General features: G+C 40.7%; 1 pseudogene; it reads left to right on the top strand.

Annotated features, from left to right (window-relative positions):
- Nucleotides 1–14,583: 14,583 nt before the first annotated feature.
- LOC136508257 (protein SPIRAL1-like 3) lies at nt 14,584–17,624 on the top strand (annotated as a pseudogene).
- Nucleotides 17,625–18,069: the final 445 nt, after the last annotated feature.

The following is an 18,069-nucleotide window of genomic DNA, read 5'->3' as shown; positions in this document are numbered from 1 at the left end:
TTAATATTACCCTTATGTGAGATTTGACTTTCTAGGGCTCACATATGGTGTGTATCTGGGTTTGTTCTTAAAACTGGGTGCTACAGAGTGGTATCGGAAGCAATGCTGACTGTAGGACGTAAGCCAAGATAGAACTGGACGTTTTAGCATGGTTTTATCTTTGCTTACTTCTTGTCCCCCCCGACCTTGTTATTTTCTAAAATTTATGCTCACTTCAGCCTCTGTTCTGTTATGAAAACTTTGTCTCTATTCTCAATCCTCTCTCTTCAGTCTATATAGATGGGTCGTAATGAGGTGACCACCAGCATCAAAGGTCAGGAGGACTAGGCTACATTGTCCATAAGCGCATTCGACATGGAGAAGCTTGTAGCTATGCAACAACAACTACTTGAAGGAATGACTCAATATGGGAGTTCTCCACAGTGCTTGCCACAAGGTCAAACCAACATACCAAAGGGACCAGTGAAAGAGACAAGTGGCAGAAGCTTTGAAGAAAATGAAGTCCAATGAAGGTGTTGATAGCAAGACTCTTGGAAGTCAGGATCCCTGCCTAGTGTTGTAAGCATTATGGTTTTCCCTATCTTTAGAACAAGTCTAATAAGAGGGAAGTCAAGATGGACCAGAGTTGTGAAGCTAATGTGAATAAGAAGAGGAAGGCAAACCTACTGGAGCTAGTATTGGGAAGCAATCAACATTCGAGTTCCACTATGTTGTCACATCCAGCTCTAATCCCTAGATAGATAAACTCAGACTCTAAAGTGTCAGAAGTTTCTCAAGCTAAGACTACTCCACTCTTTTCACATGAGGTATGCATAGGTGGGTGGATGATCACCTATAAGGAGTTTCAACCCCGAAAGATCAAATGGGCTAAAAAGCGATCAAGTCTAACAAAGATGAACCTTTGGAGTCAGCAAGCTAGCAACACACCTAGCAACAATTATGTGGAATTTTACACACCAAAAGATATAGCTAAGATCATGTGTTATCATTGCCAACAAGAAGGACATTATGCTAAATTTTGCCCACTGGAAGAATCAACAGTTGTACCATGGAAGTGGCCAGAGTCGGATCACTACAAAGTTGCTACTAGAAAGTGTCAGTAATACCCAACCCAAAAGAAGCATTCAGTGAGAGTGACGAATGAAGAAGTCATGCTAGGCTACCCAAGATCCCTAGTTAAGGAATAGGAGTTTGTGCCTTTATGTAATAAAAACGATAGTATCGTAAGTGAAATCAATGATTGAATTGTGCACCTTTATTGCTTGTTGAGTCGGCATTATGCTTATGATTGTTTTGAATCTTTGTAATGATTGCAATAATCTTGTTGGGTATTCCCACAATTTCATTTAGTCTATTGGCCTAAGGTATAAGGATCAGTGCAATAAATAGTTGTGTTATGGTATTCTTCTATTTCCTCTATCCTGTCTTTTCGGAGCAGCCTGCACTCTTTATCTTATATATCTATTCTTGGACAACCAAAAATCATGAGAAAATTCTGGACAACAGTAGACTTCAATATTTCTCTCTGAGCGCAAGAATCAGCTTGATAGCTATTTTGGTTATGGAGATACGAAAATCACAAGGCGATGTATCTGTGCTGTTTGAGACCCGGAACAGTTTCTGTTGTGTACCATTTTCGACCAAGTTAATTGCAGAATTTGAAAAAGTGTTCTATAAGTAAGTTGTGGAGAATTTTATAAGCTTTCGAACGGTATAATCTACAACTTCATTGGATTAAAAGAATGAGAGTTACACCCTGTTTTACTGACACTGCTATTTTTCTGCCCGCGAGGAACTTCTGATTTCTTGTTCTTGCCCATACACAAGAGTATCATTGAGATGTCAGAACATCTTGATACTAGTTAGTTTATCTAGAAGAAGATGTAAGCTATACTTTGGTGTCCTCTAGTTTATCTTTTCTTAAGGGGGTAGCCAAGTTAAAGAATTTGTAAGATGAAGAATCCTATGTTCTAGTTTGCGTAGCGGGAGCGTGGTGTACCTAAAGATGTGAGAGAAACTTAGAGTCTCAATGAAGTTTGATTAAAGGTTCAAGGGAGGTTTGTCCTAATATCATCAAGATATTGATAATGCTACTAGAAGATGTTTTAAGTTAGTTTGGATCCAGAAGCCTTAGGCAAATGTCAGAAGGAGTCCAAGAAGAGGTTGAAGTAAAATCTAAGTATTAGCTTTGCCAGATCCTGGACGAGAGCTTTATATCCACTAGGATGCATCTTGTCAAGGTGTGAGATGTGTCCTTAAACCAGAAGAAAAGTAGTGGCTTGTTCATTAAGTCAATTAAGGAAGCGTGAGTTAAACTATCTAACACGTTATCTAGAGTTATCCCTTGTGAAGCATGGAAGTACTGTCTTTTGGAAGTAAAAGTGACATATAGGAGGATCATAAGAGTCTATAGGACATCTTCACTAAGTTGGTCTTGAGCTTATGATATCCTCGTTGGAATTAAATTGATTATGACTTAGGAAAAAGTGCTATCACTCAGAGAAGCAAAAAGTCATGGCCGATGACCTTAGCAACGGAGAATTGTGCTAAGAAGGTTCGGGTGACACCGAGGAACTAAGAATTGTATTCTAAGTTTGAACAACTTGATCGGAATCATTAATGTTTTGAAGAATGGTGGTAAATTCTCCTTCTGATAAAGAGATTCATCAGGTTTCATTAGAAGGTGAATATTTTAAGAAAAATGAAATGATATTACTGGACTAAAAAGGAAAGGTGGCCTAGTGATTGTAGATACCTGAGAGTTGTTCAAGGTGCCTATTACAATCTTGAAATTAGTTTGGCAAGTTAATTGGAGTAAGATCAACAGGTATGCAAAGTAAAGTGAGATCCTTATCAAGATGATGGAACTGCACGAGGAAGTAAAGAAGAATCTAAAGATGAAATATCCCTATCTCTTAGTCGACGTCTTCCAAATCTCAGGGACGAGATTTATCTTAAGGGGGTAGAATTGTAACACCCTAAAATTTGCCTCTTTTGAAAATAGGTATAAATGATTTATTTCTAAATTTTGTGCTCATAAAATATAGAAAAATAATTTTTTTCATTTAATTAAAATTCATTATAAGGTTTAGCAACATGTTTATGCATACATGCCCTTGCATTTGATGTATTTGATTGAGTGGTTTTGATTGAAAATTTAAAATGGTTAAAATTGCTTTTGCAAATGAAATTAAAAATGGCTTCGAAGTAAAAGAAAAGAAAGAAAAGAGAATTAGAAAATAAAAGAATTTAAAAAGTTGTAAAATTTATTTTTTGAAAACTTATCAAAATTTCTCATTTTTATTTGAGTGAAAAGTACATTTGAAACTCTATTTGAATTTGAGTTCGTTTTGAAAACAAAATGGAAAAAAGATTTGGAAAAGGAATTTTCTTCTCCCTCCTTTGCTTTTGGCCTGTTGGCCTGCTCCTCTGTGCTGGCCCATTTTTCGTGGCCCGCTCTCCTTCACTCTAGCTCGTCCTGTTTCGTGCCCGTAGCCGTTCTGGTTTTCGTAGGCCCAGCCGCTCCCACTCTTGGGCCGCCACTCTTCTTCTTCGCCTGGCCTAGTTTTGCCTCAGCAATGCAAGCAGCCCAGCCGAAGGCCTATGTTGCCCGCGTCCTCTTCTCTCTCGTGCTTGAGCCACTATCAGCTGGGCCACGCCAGTCTGCACCATCATCTACCTCAGCTCGTGTTCTATCGCGGACTCCTTTGCCGGTGTTCATGTCTAGCTCCATGACGCGTCCCCCTCGGTAGCTTGCACCTTACTCTGCCTGACCCCATAAATAGCGAGCCCGTGCCCGCCGCCCTCCTATCTCGCACCAATGCTATAGTCGAGCGCTCACAGCTTGCGCCGCCACCTAGTGCCGCCGTCCGCCGTCGACCCGCTAAGCCGTGCGCTACCTCCTCTTGCTCTGCGCTGCCAAAATCCCCCTGGGTGAGTTCGACCTCCTTTCCTCTCTCTCCTAGGTGTCCTCGCCTTGCATTTTGGTGGACCGTAGACCAGAAACCGTGAATGCCGCCAGAGCTTTCCTTACCGGCCATGGCGCCGCCGCCGTCTGTGTCACTACCGGCGACCTCATCTCCCCCTCTCTGCTCTCAGCCGTCCAATCTTAAATCAAGAGTCCAGATTAGATCATACCCCTTCATGCTAGATTTGCAAAAGCGCCCCTCTGGTTTTTCGTTTTCAAACCCACAGTCCAAAATATTTTTCCCGACTTCGTTTTCTTCTTTTGAAAGCGTATTTTGTTTCGGTTATATTGAAAATACGTTTTCAGCTATTTACAATTTTGCCACTAGAATTGTTTAGGCCATAACTTTTCTGTTTTAACTCTGATTTGACCCGTTCAAATTGCATTAGGTTCATAATTTCATAATCTACATGATCATACTACTGTTAGATATGTTTTTGACTATTAAAATTTGAGGTTAGATTTAATCTATTATTTTAATAAAGGAAATCTTGTTTATTTCATATATTCTGTGTTTTAGCTCCGTTTGGACCTATTCAAGTTGCGTTAGATTCATGTCACTAATACTATAATTTCATGGTTTAAATCATATCTTGATTAATAATTATGCAACTAGATTTTATAAATAAAATATGATTTGTTTTACTTTAGTTATATAATTCAGATCTAAATTTGACTTAATTTATAATATTTGTAAAATATCTTACATATGTTTTTATATAATTAGAACACATGAAGCTAATTGTTTTATGAGTAGATCTCTCGGTAGTTCTATCTTTTTCCACCGTAGCTTCGATTAGCGTGCTTTTTGCGTCTATGTGTTCATAGTGAGATGTATATTTCGTTTTACAAACTTTTCATCTTGATTTTATGTTTGGTATACTATTCTGATTTAGTTCTATTGTTTGCTTCATGTAAGATTATATGGATGCTTGTGTGGTGCTTTATGATTTCATCCAGTCAGGTGAGATAAACGTGGTGATCAAGAAGAAGAAGAACGTTGAAGATTAAAGCTTACCGAAGGATTGGTGTTTAAGACAAGTATAGCATGGGATCATCCTTATTGTCCTATACACGTTTAATCATTTAATTCATGCTGTATGTGTCTACCTTGACTGCCACTAAGGATTTCCTAATACTTTGTTACCCTATACCTTGATACCTTTGGGTTATTGCATTGGGTAGTATGATGCTAGTGCTCAACTACAACCATGATCTTGTAACTTGACTAATGGTATATGCAATAAACACTAAAAGATGCTTTTTAGCAATATGGAACAAGGGGGCTAGAGCATTGGGTTGTTTTTATGGTGCTCTAGATTCCTCTCCCTTAGGACTTATCTATAAGTGATCATCCAGGACTTACAGTACAACTGTGAGGGCTATATGGCCCTAGCTTTAGCTCAGTATGAGGACCTTTTTCTAGCTTTTTAGTGGTTACCTTTATTAGTGTAAGAATGGCTTGAACGAATCAGGTATAGTGCGGCCTCTATCCCCTTGAGTATAGGCTACGCGTCATTGTGCCATTGGAAATGGGGGCTCTATATCTATTTACCGAGTGAATCTAATGGCCCTAACTTGTTAAACAAACCTTTGAAAGGTTTCATAGTAAACCCTACCAATCTTCCTTGGTAGTGGGTCAAGAGGCTGATCACCTCAGGCGAAAGGGTAAATCATGACTCACAGTGAAAGTGTACAACCTCTACAGAGTGTAAAACTAGTATATCAGCCATGCTCATGGTCACGAGCTGGCCTTGGAACCCTTACGGAATAGATGATGAACACTAATGATATGGATAATGAAGATGCTCACAAATCATTAATTGTTTGTGCTATTCATTATTCACATTTACCTGATCATGTATTTATATGGGCTTGTGATGAACTTGTTGCCTACCCAATTGCTAAAAGATCACTCATTAAAAGCTAATCATAGTTAAACCAGTGTCAGCCTTTTGAGCCTCATGAATCCCATGTTATACTTGTTGATTACGACATGTACTTACGCTTGCTTTATTTTTCAAATATTTAGATGAAATCTCGGATGGGTACCAGATTGCTAGAGTTTGAAGGAATTAGGCTTGTGATCAACCTAGTCAGTTGTCCCTATGGATTTGGTGTTTTTGCCTTGAAGATCAGGAGTTATCTTTCCGCTGTCTATACTCTGAGGTTATATTATTTATACTAATACGTTATGTATTTAAGCATTGTCTATTGATATTACCCTTATTTGTTGCTATATGTGAGATTTGATATCCTGGGCTCACATATGGTGTGTATCTAGTTTTGTTCTTAAAACCAGGTGCTACATTGGATCTATACTTTGGGAGATATGCATTTTTCTTTGATGAGTACAGAATCTGTCAGAAAAGTGACAATTATTGGATTCATTTGGAGTCACTTTGATTGAAAGGTCCTCAAGTTGGAATCATGTTTATAAGTGATTGAGGCACCTAAGTTTGGTTTTGAGGTGATTTAGAAGCATGATAAGCAAAGAGTACAAGACCATTTGATTGTGGAAGTGTACTTTGCACACATTTGGTACTCAAGATGAAGATTAAGATCAAACTCAAGATGAAGTTTATGTTCTAAGTGATGATTGGAGATCATTTGGAAGAAATAAAATGACTTAAACAATTAGAAAGAAAAGGACTTAAAGAAGGATTCAAGGTTATTCATCAAGTTAAGTCTATCACTTGGATCAATCAATCAAGTCATTTCAAGTGAGTATCAAGGATGGTTCTTTGGAGAGAGGTCACTTCTCCCTAGTGTAGGGGCTTGCCTGCCTATGTGTAGGTAAACCAAGTATGGTACTTGGAAGGCTAACATGGAAGTAGTGATCCGAGGGGCATTTGAGATGCTTAGTTGAAGCAATCAAAAGGGTTGATCAAGAAAAGCAAGCAACGCCCAAAAGAGAGCTAATCATGATATTTCAAGTGGTATTCTCACGTTGATGCTCTTATGCAAGCATTGATCAAAAGATGAAGTAAGCCAATCACAACAAGAAAGTGCACTTGATCATAAGTGGTATTCATTTCATATAGGTGAAGAATGGAATTCAAAATGGTATCTATTGGTCTTCACCAAGCTTATAATTGGACTTCATATTGCTATTGGAGTAATGAATTGTAATCTATGTGATTATCCTATACTCCAACATAGCAAAGGTATCATTGTAATGTGCATGATTATTTCATCCCTTACTAGTATGCGATTAGTGCATATAGTACATGCTTCATAGGATCATGCATAACAGATGAAATGTTTAAATTCATAGCCTACCACTATTGCTTGAAATGAATAGTTGATCTAGTGGTTAGTATATGAATTTGTTCATGAGCTAGTGAACCTAAGTACTTGATTTAATTTGGATTGCTAAAAAGTGACAAGTACAACATTAGCAAGATAACCCTTGTAAGAGGTGTGAAGAAGCTTATCATTGGTTCAAATCAGACTTGGAAGCTTAGGCAAATCAATTTAGTTCAAGTCAAACCATAGAAGCTCATGATAGTGATAAGAGTACAAGCACAAGGCAACAATGCAAATAGGATATCTAGTTTGTTTGTTTCAAGTGGTATCTAGACTCAAGTATTTCATCAAGAATTCACAAGTGATGTCTAGATCAACTCACAAGTGATATCCTATAAGTGGTACTCATGAAGATATCAAATGCTCAAGAAATGGTCAAAGTTGACAAATCCAACAAGTGGTTCCATGGTAGCAAATTCTTTCAAAGTGGTATCACATCTACACGTGGTATCAATCATGCAAGACTGATGGTTCCACAAGTGATCCTCAACTTTAAGTGATCATCAAATGAAGAATGCATCCCTCACCTACAAGAGTTCAAGTTTAGCAAATGGATGACCCATGATATGACATAGGGGGAGGTGTCCCACAAGTTGGTATCAAGGACTGAAGATCCTATGTGTGGTATCTCAAGGGCTACAAGTGGTGTCATTTCAACAATCAAGAGATGCCCATCAAAAATGCAAGATTCAAGCCTCAACCATCTACCCCAAATATAAATCTTTGCATCAATAAGAAGCACACCTTTTATGGAAATTGATGACAAAGGGGGCAAGATTGTACAAAGATATGAAAGCTTTGGGAGAGATTGAGACAAAGAAGTAGAGGTTGGACATGGACATGGACAAAGAGAGAGCAACATTGAAGAAAAGAGATGGATCATTCTTGGACAAGAGAAGCACACAAGTAGGGGGAGCAAGCTCATGAACTTTGATTGGTTGCATTTGATATATGCATAGTCATGTGCTTGCTTGCATTACATAAATTTTTTAAATTTGATATGCAAGCTTGTGTGGTGTATGCTAGTTATAGAACTTGAATGATGATTTGATAACTAGCATGCATAGGATGGTAGCTAGACTTGTATTTTTATATGTGGTACTAGAACCTTGCTTTTAATGTTGATCTCACAGGGGTTTCTAGTATTTTTATTGTCTAGCTACTCATGGTGCTAAGGATGGTGTTAAAAGTGCAACTCAAATTAATATCACACTTTAAAGGTTTAGTCTATACACCTTAGCATCATTTGGTAGTAATTACTCTCCCACAATTCCAATCTATGCATATGTGCGAGCTTCAAACCAAACACTCTAGCACATATGTAGGGAGAGCTAATACTACCATTTTGGGTTCGTGTTACTTATCCAAAATCATTTACACATGGTAAAATTGCTTGGGCAAGCAACATGAATCCAAAAGAGCTTAATTTTTATATCTTTGAAGAGTTGTCATCAATTACCAAAAAGGGGGAGATTGAAAGGTTCTTGTGTGGTTTTGGAAATTGAGTGACGACCTTGGTGGACTAATTGTGTTTATGTGAGATATACAAGTGATTAGTCCATAGGTATATGTGTGTGAGCAACATATGACATGGAGGTGGAAATGGCTTGGAGATGTTACAAAGCTTACACATGTGATGATGAAGGAGCTCATTGCATATGAGACATGACATTGAGTCATATGATAAAGGTGGAGAAGATCAAGACATGACTTGGCTTGATGGATCGGTTGCAAGCGTGAAGGGCAAGTTGGAGGCTTTGGAGCGATGGACCGCATGTCGGCTGAAGCTTAAGCAAGACTTGGCGTCAATGGACGAAGGCAACAGGTGAAAAATAAGTGAAGTTAGGATCTATGAACCAATATGATCATGTGATGATATGAAGTGGATCATATCATTGTTGATCGTTTTGGTGCATGTGTTGCATCGACATTGGAGGAGATGGAATGGAATGCGCAAGGCAAAGGTATAACCTAGGGCATTTCATTTCACCGGTCAAGGTGTGTAGAGAAGTTGATGACCGAGTTTAGTATAGATGGCCGCACTATCAAGAAGGGCAAACTTATTTGCATATCAGTCATCTAGTGTCACTTGAGTGATCTAACTTTGCATCGTCGCTAGGATCGAGTGGCGTGGCAAGTTGAGTGGCTAATCCTTTGGAAAATGATTGTGAAAATGCTAACACACACACACACATGGTGGTGTACACTTGGTGGTGTTGGCACATTTACAAAGGAGATGAAGTTGGTGTTGATGTGAATCAACTCGGCGATGAAACAAATGTAAGAAGGGGTCACTGTGAGTGACCGGATGCTGGCCTCGGTAGGACCGGCATGTATGGTCAGTGGCAGTAGTGAGCGCACGGTATCGGTCTTTGTGACTGGACACTGGCGTGAAGTGTGACCGGACGCTCAGGGCCTGCGTCCGGTCAGTGCTGACATACGTTGATGTGGTGGCATAAGGAACAACAGTGATGCGTGGCAGTCGAAAAATGGCCGGACTCAGGTGTTGCGTCTGGTCATGCAGGAGCGGATGCGTCCGGCCGCAAAACAGAGGCTTGTGGAGCTATCTGGAAACAACCAGACTCAGGCATAGCAGTGTCCGGTCATCCTCACTGTGCTGTGTCCGGTCATCACTTGACTGTTGGCGCGCGAAGTTACCGTTGAGATCTGGTGGCTTCAGTTGAACGTAGAGCGACACATGGATGGCGTAGCACGACTGGACGCTGGTAGTGTCGTCCGATCAATCTGACCGGCGCGTCCGGTTACCCCGAGTTTTGCCTAGTGAAAGGGTAATGGCTATTTTAGCCCATGAGGCTATAAATAGAAGGTGGTCTCGGCCATGGTGGAGGTTGAGCACCTTGGGGGACTTTGTGTCCATGCTTGAGAGTGCTTGGGATCCCTCTAACTCACTCTAGCTTGATAGTGTTCATCCGACTGAGTGAGTGAGCGATTCTAGTGTGATTGCATCATGAGATTGCATCGAGTGGCACTAGGTGATCGAGTTGTAAGCCAGTGGTGCTTGTTACTCTTGGAGGTTGCCACCTCCTAGATGACTTGGTGGTTGTCTCTGTCGAAGCCCACAAGAAGCTTGTGCAGTGCTCCGGAGAAGAGCTTTGTGAGGGGCATTGTGCTCGACCCGCGGGAGCCATGAAGAGTAACTCTAGTTGAGCGTGTCATTGAGCTACCCTCACTTTCAGGGTATGTTCTTGCGGTGCCCGACGTGTGGGCTTGGCGGGTGATGCCAATTAGCCACCGAACCACCAAGTGAGCGGTTGACACAACAGGGACATAGCGTGTTGGCAAGCACGTAAACCTCGGGAGAAAATCATCGTATCAACATTGTTCTTCCTGTTGGTTTGCAATCCCCTTACACAAGCTTGTAATTACTTTCATATACATTGTGCTTGTGTAGTTGCTCTTGTAATTAGTTAGCTTTAGGGATGAAAACGGATCGGATACGGACGGATATCACCGATATTATATTTGTTTTCATATTTCTGTCTAGATTCGGATTTGAATACGGATAGTGTCAACTATGTCGGATAGGATACGATTGGATATCGACATCATAAATATGCGATTTGAGTATTCGGATACGGATACGATATCAGATGTTGGATATCCGAACTCGGATACGGACAGATCTCAACCCCTCTAAACAGATTCAGTTTCGAATACAGTCAGAAAATATCCATACCGTTTTCATCCCTAGTTAGCTTGTGTAGCTCACTAGTTACCTTCTTACTTGTGTAGCATAGAAGTAGCTCCCTTGCGTGGCTAATTTGGTTTGTGTAACCTTGTTAGTCATATTTCTTAGTTTGTGTAGATAAGTAATTGTGTTCTCTAATTTGACATTGGTTGCCTTGTTATTGAGCATTGCTAGTGAGCTTAGGAGCTTTGTGCTTTTGCTTACTAGAATTGTGTAGGAGCCTCCCGGTGTGCAAAATACTAGTGGCATAGGTTTGTGTGACCTTGCTCCTAGAATTGGATAGGTGAGCTCTAGCTAGCCTGACACCTTTGTTGCCTAATTAGGATCTTTATACGGTGCTTGTGAACTTCAATAGAGGGGTGTAGTCTTGGCTAGACCGATTGTTTTAATTCCACATTTGTTTCGGTTAGCTGGCATAATTAAATTTAGAAAGGACTATTCACCCCCCTCTAGTCACCATCTCGACCTTACACCCGCTCCTATCCACCTCGCCGAGCTCCGCAGACGCACCCCTGACTGCGCCCGCCACTCCTTCCCTTGAACCGCTCCTCTCTCCACCCAGGCAGGACCCGGAAGCCTGGATGAGGACAAGCACGCCCTGTCCGTAAGACCCTAGGTGCACCGTGTGCCTCATCTGCCAGCTCTCGGCTCGCCGCGCCCCTTCCCCCAGCGCCCAGGGTTTGCCCATGACTCTCTAAACATACCTTTGAAATATGAAACACTTACAAAATAAAACACTTGAATGCGACATAAGTCTGAAGCAGATGAAACATCTGTAATATATACTTGCAACATCTGTGTGAAACATATGCAACATCCAGATAGACCACTTGCAATTTGCAACATGGAAACACTTATTGCAACATAAGACTGAGCTGAAACAGTTCGATCATACTCTTGCCACATATGTGTGAAACATGTGCAACATGCAGATAAAAAATGCTTGCAACATACATTTAAAACAAATAAAACATTTTGAACAAACGCTTATAACATGCCTCTGATACACTTGCAGCATATGCAACATCCCGATCTACTTTTGCAATATCCATATTAAACATTTGCAACATACCTCTGATAACATCTGAAAACACTTACATTTGCAACATAGGGGAGGGAGAGGCCAGGCCTGTTGATTCCATCCTCGGAGTGCGAGCTAGCGCTAAGCGGCAGCACGTGAGCACCACCAACATGGGCCGCGCTTTGTGGGTGCCCTTGGCTCGATGGGGACCGACCTGAGGTGCGCGACAGCACCAACAGCACCAGCAGAGGTGGGCGGCGCTGCACCTGCCCGATCTTGTCTACATCGCTGGATGCTGTCACCAAGGGAGGATACAGACCGAGCTTTGTGGAGAGGAAGAGAGGCGGAGACCGATTAGTTGCCGCTCCTAGCTCGGGCATGGTCCAAGAGGGACGGAAGCGGTTGGGTGGGCGCGACAAACCGAAGTTGCGCGATGGTTGGTGAACGGCGATGGAGAGGGAGGAAGGCGGCCGGCGGCGCTCGGACGAGGTCGAGATGGAGGATGGCGGTCAGGCCAGCCGCGGTCGAGACCGCTGTGGGAGCACGGTCACGGTGGAGCGTGGAATTGGAATTCGGCGGCGAGTGGGGATTGGAGAATGATGTTTCTAGAGACCCGTGAATGAAGGAGACAGTCGAATGTTTTTTTCTTTTTTATCAAACAGCCAATCGGAGGAGGCATCCGGGATAGTTGGGCCGTTCGTACCGTCGCGATCCACGGCAATATGGGGTGTCCGAACAATCGGACGCCCTGACCCAGCATTTCCGTTACATCATCAAAGCGGAGAGTCATGGTGGAGCTGAGATAAATACTTTTTTTAAAGATAATATTAGAAATTTAGAATGAAATGCAATATGTAGACCCTAAATTCTGTTGGATATACTTCTGTCACTACCCCGCCCTGGCCACCCCACCCGAAAGCTACCTGTGCACCTACATGTAGCTCTCTTAATCCACCTAAGCAACTTGCAAGTTTGTTGCAACCAATCACCTTCCATCATACCCACCTGATACAAACCTGAATGCACACACCTAACAAATAGGCCTATGCCTCTCGCCATCAAATCTATGGCATGCTGCTACTCCAATGAAATTGCTTTCACACCTAATAAACAGAGCAAGAAAACGCATTAATTCTTAATCCTTACATATAAGAAAAAAATACCAGAGAATAGTATATCTAAGCACATATATATAAATTGTAATCATTTGTAATTTTGGATAGGCTCTATTAGTTGTTGGTAATTGAGAGACCATTATACTTTGCTTTTTACATGTCCATATTAGTTTTGTCTTAAGTCAAATATTTCTATCTTTAACCATCAGTGTTTTTAATATATAGGTTAACAAAATAAGGTTTATGTTTTTAGATTCACTATAAGAATTCATATTATGTGGTTCATATGTTGTGAAACTACATGATTTTTTTTGAAATTGATGATCAGAGTTAGGAATATTGTTCTTAGGACAAACCTAATATGACATGTAAACAACGAAAGTAGTTTCAATAGCATGGCTTAGTAATTAAAAATGTAACATAACCAGGCAAAACCGTAGCATAAATTAAGCTTAGGCCTTTTTATTGTTGCTTTCATAGATTTAACAAAATATGTTCAAGTCTATTGAAAAGGTAAAGCTAAATGGATCGTGTGTCCTCTCTATTACCATCTTCTTGTCACATTGTTTTTATCAATTGTCAGAGCGAAGGTAATTAAAGAGAAAGAGCACAATGATGGATTGTGTAGAGTCTCTAGCTTTTTATAGGTCAAAACGTGCCTTAACTTATTATCATTATAAAAATCTGCTCCCCCTCTATCATCTAGCCATACTGGTTGATCAAAATCCAAAGCAAGCACCTAACATTGGGGCCTAACGTTTTTGTGTGGCCTACCAAAACATGCTAGGAAACACTTTATCTTTTGTCCCTTACTTATTGAGAACTAACAAACATAACGATCCATATTTAGGCGTGAGAAACACCGAATATGCATTGACGAATCAATTACTAAAGTTTCTATCAGATTAAAATCAACCCACATAAATATTATTGTAACCATTCAAACAGCTAGGTTTCACTAAAGCCACAAAATTTGATGTGATTGTTGTAATATGTAAATCAGTGAAAAAGTTTAAGCAAATTAGAGGAGTACCTACCTTGTGGTGCATAGACTTATATCATAGAATGTATATATAGTAAAATTTTATTTTAAATTAAAATAATTGAATTTATATTTTTAGGGATGCATTTGCACCCCCTACCTACCTACCACCTAATATCATGGAATATATATATATATATATATTATATATATATATATATATATATAGTATATATATATATATATATATATATATATATATATATATATATATATATATATATAGTATATAAAAATTTTACAATCATTGATTTTAGGTTTTGTCAGGGATGAATTTGCATCCCTACCTACCATCTAATTTTTCCCCAGTTGTAAATCATCCATCACCATTTCGCCGGTTAGCTTGTCAATGTCAAAGGTAACAACGATGAAATCTGATTATCGAATACCTGAGGGTGTGCAGCGCAAAAGTTCCACCCACTAAAATAAAGACGCCGGGAGCCAACCATGGGAGGCCCTTCGTGGTCCGTGCCTTCTTCCCCTCCTGCGGCTCTGGGCAGGTGGCCGCGGGATCCCCCGCCTCCTCCTCCCGGATCCGGCAACGAAGGTGCGTGTCCTTCGCCAAATCTGGCCCCGTGCCTTGGCCAGCTCCCGATTCCCACTCCCCGTTGCCGCCATTCGGGCGATCCGGTAGAAATTTGTTCCGAAATTCTAGGCGCGGAGTCCGGCGGTTCGGGGTCTAACTAGGACGGCCTGCCTGATGCGGCGGCACTGTGCGCGGCTTCTCGCTGTTGTGAGTCGGGCGAATGGGGTTAGGATCTTCGCCTGAATTTGCTGCTCGAGGTCTACGGAATGTGTCGGCGTTCGAGCCTCGCCTCGCCTCGTTGTTGCTGCCTTCACGCTGTGATCTGGGCTCGCAATGCGCGGATTCAGATCCCAACGTGAAGATTTGGCGGGGATCTGTTGCTCGCTTTGCCATAGTTACCTGTCGTGGGTTCGGGATTAGGCTCAGAGATTCGCTGAATCTGTTCCTGAATTGTTGGTTGCACGCCGCAAATTTAGTTTCGTGTAAGGTTTTCTCATGTCGGTGTGACGATGACGAATGGAATTTATGTTGGAACAGTGCCAGTTGCCCAATTGGCCTTGCGTGTCACTATAGATGGGAAGTTCTATATGCTATAATTTGTTGTTTGCTGCCGCTATCAGTGACTTATCCATCAGGAGGGGGTTGAGGTGGATACATCAATAGGCTGTACCTGACCAATTTCTTTAGCCGCGTAGCACTTTTCTCTTAACCAATAATTGAGCAAATCTTGTTGCACTAGTTTATTATTCCTTGTATGTGGTTCAACAACATTGCTTGAAAAGGAAGCAAACAAAAGTATCAAACCGCAGTTAAGTAATGGTTTCAGTTTTATGGACTCAATCAGAATCATACACCTTAGTAATTTCTCTTTTTTCGGGGTGGGGGCTGGGGGTGCGGTTGAGAGTATGGTGGTTAATCAGCAGTTAAATTCTTCCCTTATATGTGCCTACTCATATACGCCCTCCGTCCCAAAAATGATGCAATTCTGGAATAGTGCTATGTTGTATGTCAAGGGGGACCAAGTTTATATAAAAAAATACTAATATTTACCTTACAAAATAGGTACCATTAATTTCGTCATGAAACATACTTTTATATAATATATATATATTTGATGTCATAAGCATTAATATTTGTATCTATATATTTAGCCAAAACTTTAGGTACTTCAATCGAGAATACACCTAGAATTGCATTCTCTTTGGGAGGAAGGTACTAAATCATTATTGGTGTAATGTGCTATTGCCGACCTCCCTTAGCTTAGGAAATCGAGTCACTAGATGCTGATAACAGAACAGCTTTAAGGTAAAGTGTTTGTAGGGACAAATAAAAGAGCACCAGTGAAACTGCTTTGGTTGTTTTAAGCATGGATGCTGTCTTTGGAACTTTATTATTGTGTTGCATGCTGCTTGAGCTTTTTGGTTCCAACATTTGAAACTGATTTTGCAGATTAATTGAAAAGCTTCGGTAAGATGGGTCGTGGTGTTAGCAGTGGAGGTGGTCAGAGTTCCTTGGGCTATCTCTTTGGCAGTGACGAAGCTCCAAAACCAGCTGAGAAGCCTGCACCCCAAAAGTCAACTCCTCCATCCTCTGCAGAGAGACTAAAAGATATCCCTGCTGGTATTCAAAGTTACTCAATCAAACAATTACATAAGAGCTGAAGGGCAGAACTGTGGAAATTTCCTTACGGTCAGTATCCATTGACACTTAACATTTTGATTATGCTATTTTGGAGCACCAATTGAGTGCTGTGCAGGTGGAGCAAGAAAAAGTTTCTATCTGCTCTTGCTCATAGTTTGTTCATAGCCTATGATCCAGAAGTACTTGTTTAGGTTTTGCTGCAAGAAGCACCCTTCATAATATGATTACGGTGCTGTGTTCTACATTTACATTTATATGAAACATGGTTACATTGACAAGTTCTCTCTACTGATCTCACCTTTTTGTACTTTTATGTTTGGCCCTTTTTCTGTGTTGGAATCTTAGTAATCATCGACAGTTAATAAGAGCCTGATATTTGACATTATAGCAATAATGGTTGTTAGTCCTAGTATGCCATTAATACCTGCCAGAATAAGATCCGTTGTCTGTTGGTATGTGTTGACAAGAGTTCAACTTGTGGGTTTACTTATGCCTTGCAGTAATCCAAAACTTTCAAATTTCTGCACCAGTACATTTCAATGTCACAGGCTGATGCAATTTGCATTAATATATCTACTTGGTTATTTGTCCTTAGAATATCCACATGGATAGCCCCTTCAATTCTTTTTGTTCTTTGCTTATGCACTTCTACTCTCATAGTGAATAGTCTGGTATATGATGACGGAATCTTTATGGCCATTTATCCAAACAGACTGTTTGTTAACGTTCTTAGTTTGTGGCTGAAAATGCACAAAGGCAGTTGCAAAATCTCTACCTTGAAATATTTGTGCATTTGCTGACATTAGCTGTTGTGCGATGCTGCAGGACCGTCCGTCAACCAAGGTGCAAGCTGCTCCAGGTGGTGGCTCTTCACTCGGTTATCTTTTCAGTGGCAGCAAGGATGGCAAGTGATGTACGCCCACTGTTAGTTTTTGCCATGATCATGGGAGAAGGCTCCTGCTTAAGAAAAACAAAAAGAAAAAGAAAAAGAAAAAGAAGCTTGTATTCCCATGAGTAACTATCAAACTGCTCATGGTAGTATCTGTGTTGTTGGGATTGCTGCTTGTATGTGTGCGTGTGTTCGTGTGTGCCGTGTGTTGATCCACAGCTACTAGTGCTAAGAGCTTCTATCCCTGTTGATGGAATTGGGGCGTTATGCCAATGTTGACATTTTCGTGGGTGATGCTATTATGTATAAACCTGCTCAAGTTGTGGTGTATTGGATACATTTGTTGTTTAATGCACATTGTTGTAGGCAAAACACCCAAAGTTCTATTCAATTTCTATTCCCTTCTGTTACTGTTTTCATCGAAGAGGTGGTTTGCACGAAATATTTTTCCTTAAGAATGGAATCACGTGTCGACAGCTTAGTTTTAGACCTGCCGCTTGAAAGTTCTGTTCAATTTCAGAGTCCACTGCTCACCTGTCACCTGTGGGCTGTGGCTGCTGGCCCGATAGGTGACGTTGGGCTATTGAGATTGGTCTGGGATAGAGTTTCTGCATACAGTAGTTACCGAAGGTAAAGTGCTGATACAAGGTAGGAGTATTTCTCTAAATTCGAAAGCTTGAGCTGAAAAGGCCAAATTTGTTTTTGGATTTTTGTACCGTTTCTGTTTTCATTTTTCCGGTTACCGATTCTGTTAATATATGGCAAAAAATTGGCAGAACCTCAAAAATGATTCCACGCAGTCAGGTTTCCATTTTTTTTTTTGTTTTCAGCCCTATGAGTAATGACACAG

The sequence above is a fragment of the Miscanthus floridulus genome, chromosome 15, assembly GCF_019320115.1.
Source record: "Miscanthus floridulus cultivar M001 chromosome 15, ASM1932011v1, whole genome shotgun sequence".
In the NCBI taxonomy this organism is placed as follows: Eukaryota; Viridiplantae; Streptophyta; class Magnoliopsida; order Poales; family Poaceae; genus Miscanthus; species Miscanthus floridulus.
Note: the sequence above shows the minus strand (reverse complement) of the source record. Positions and strands in the feature narration are given on the sequence as shown.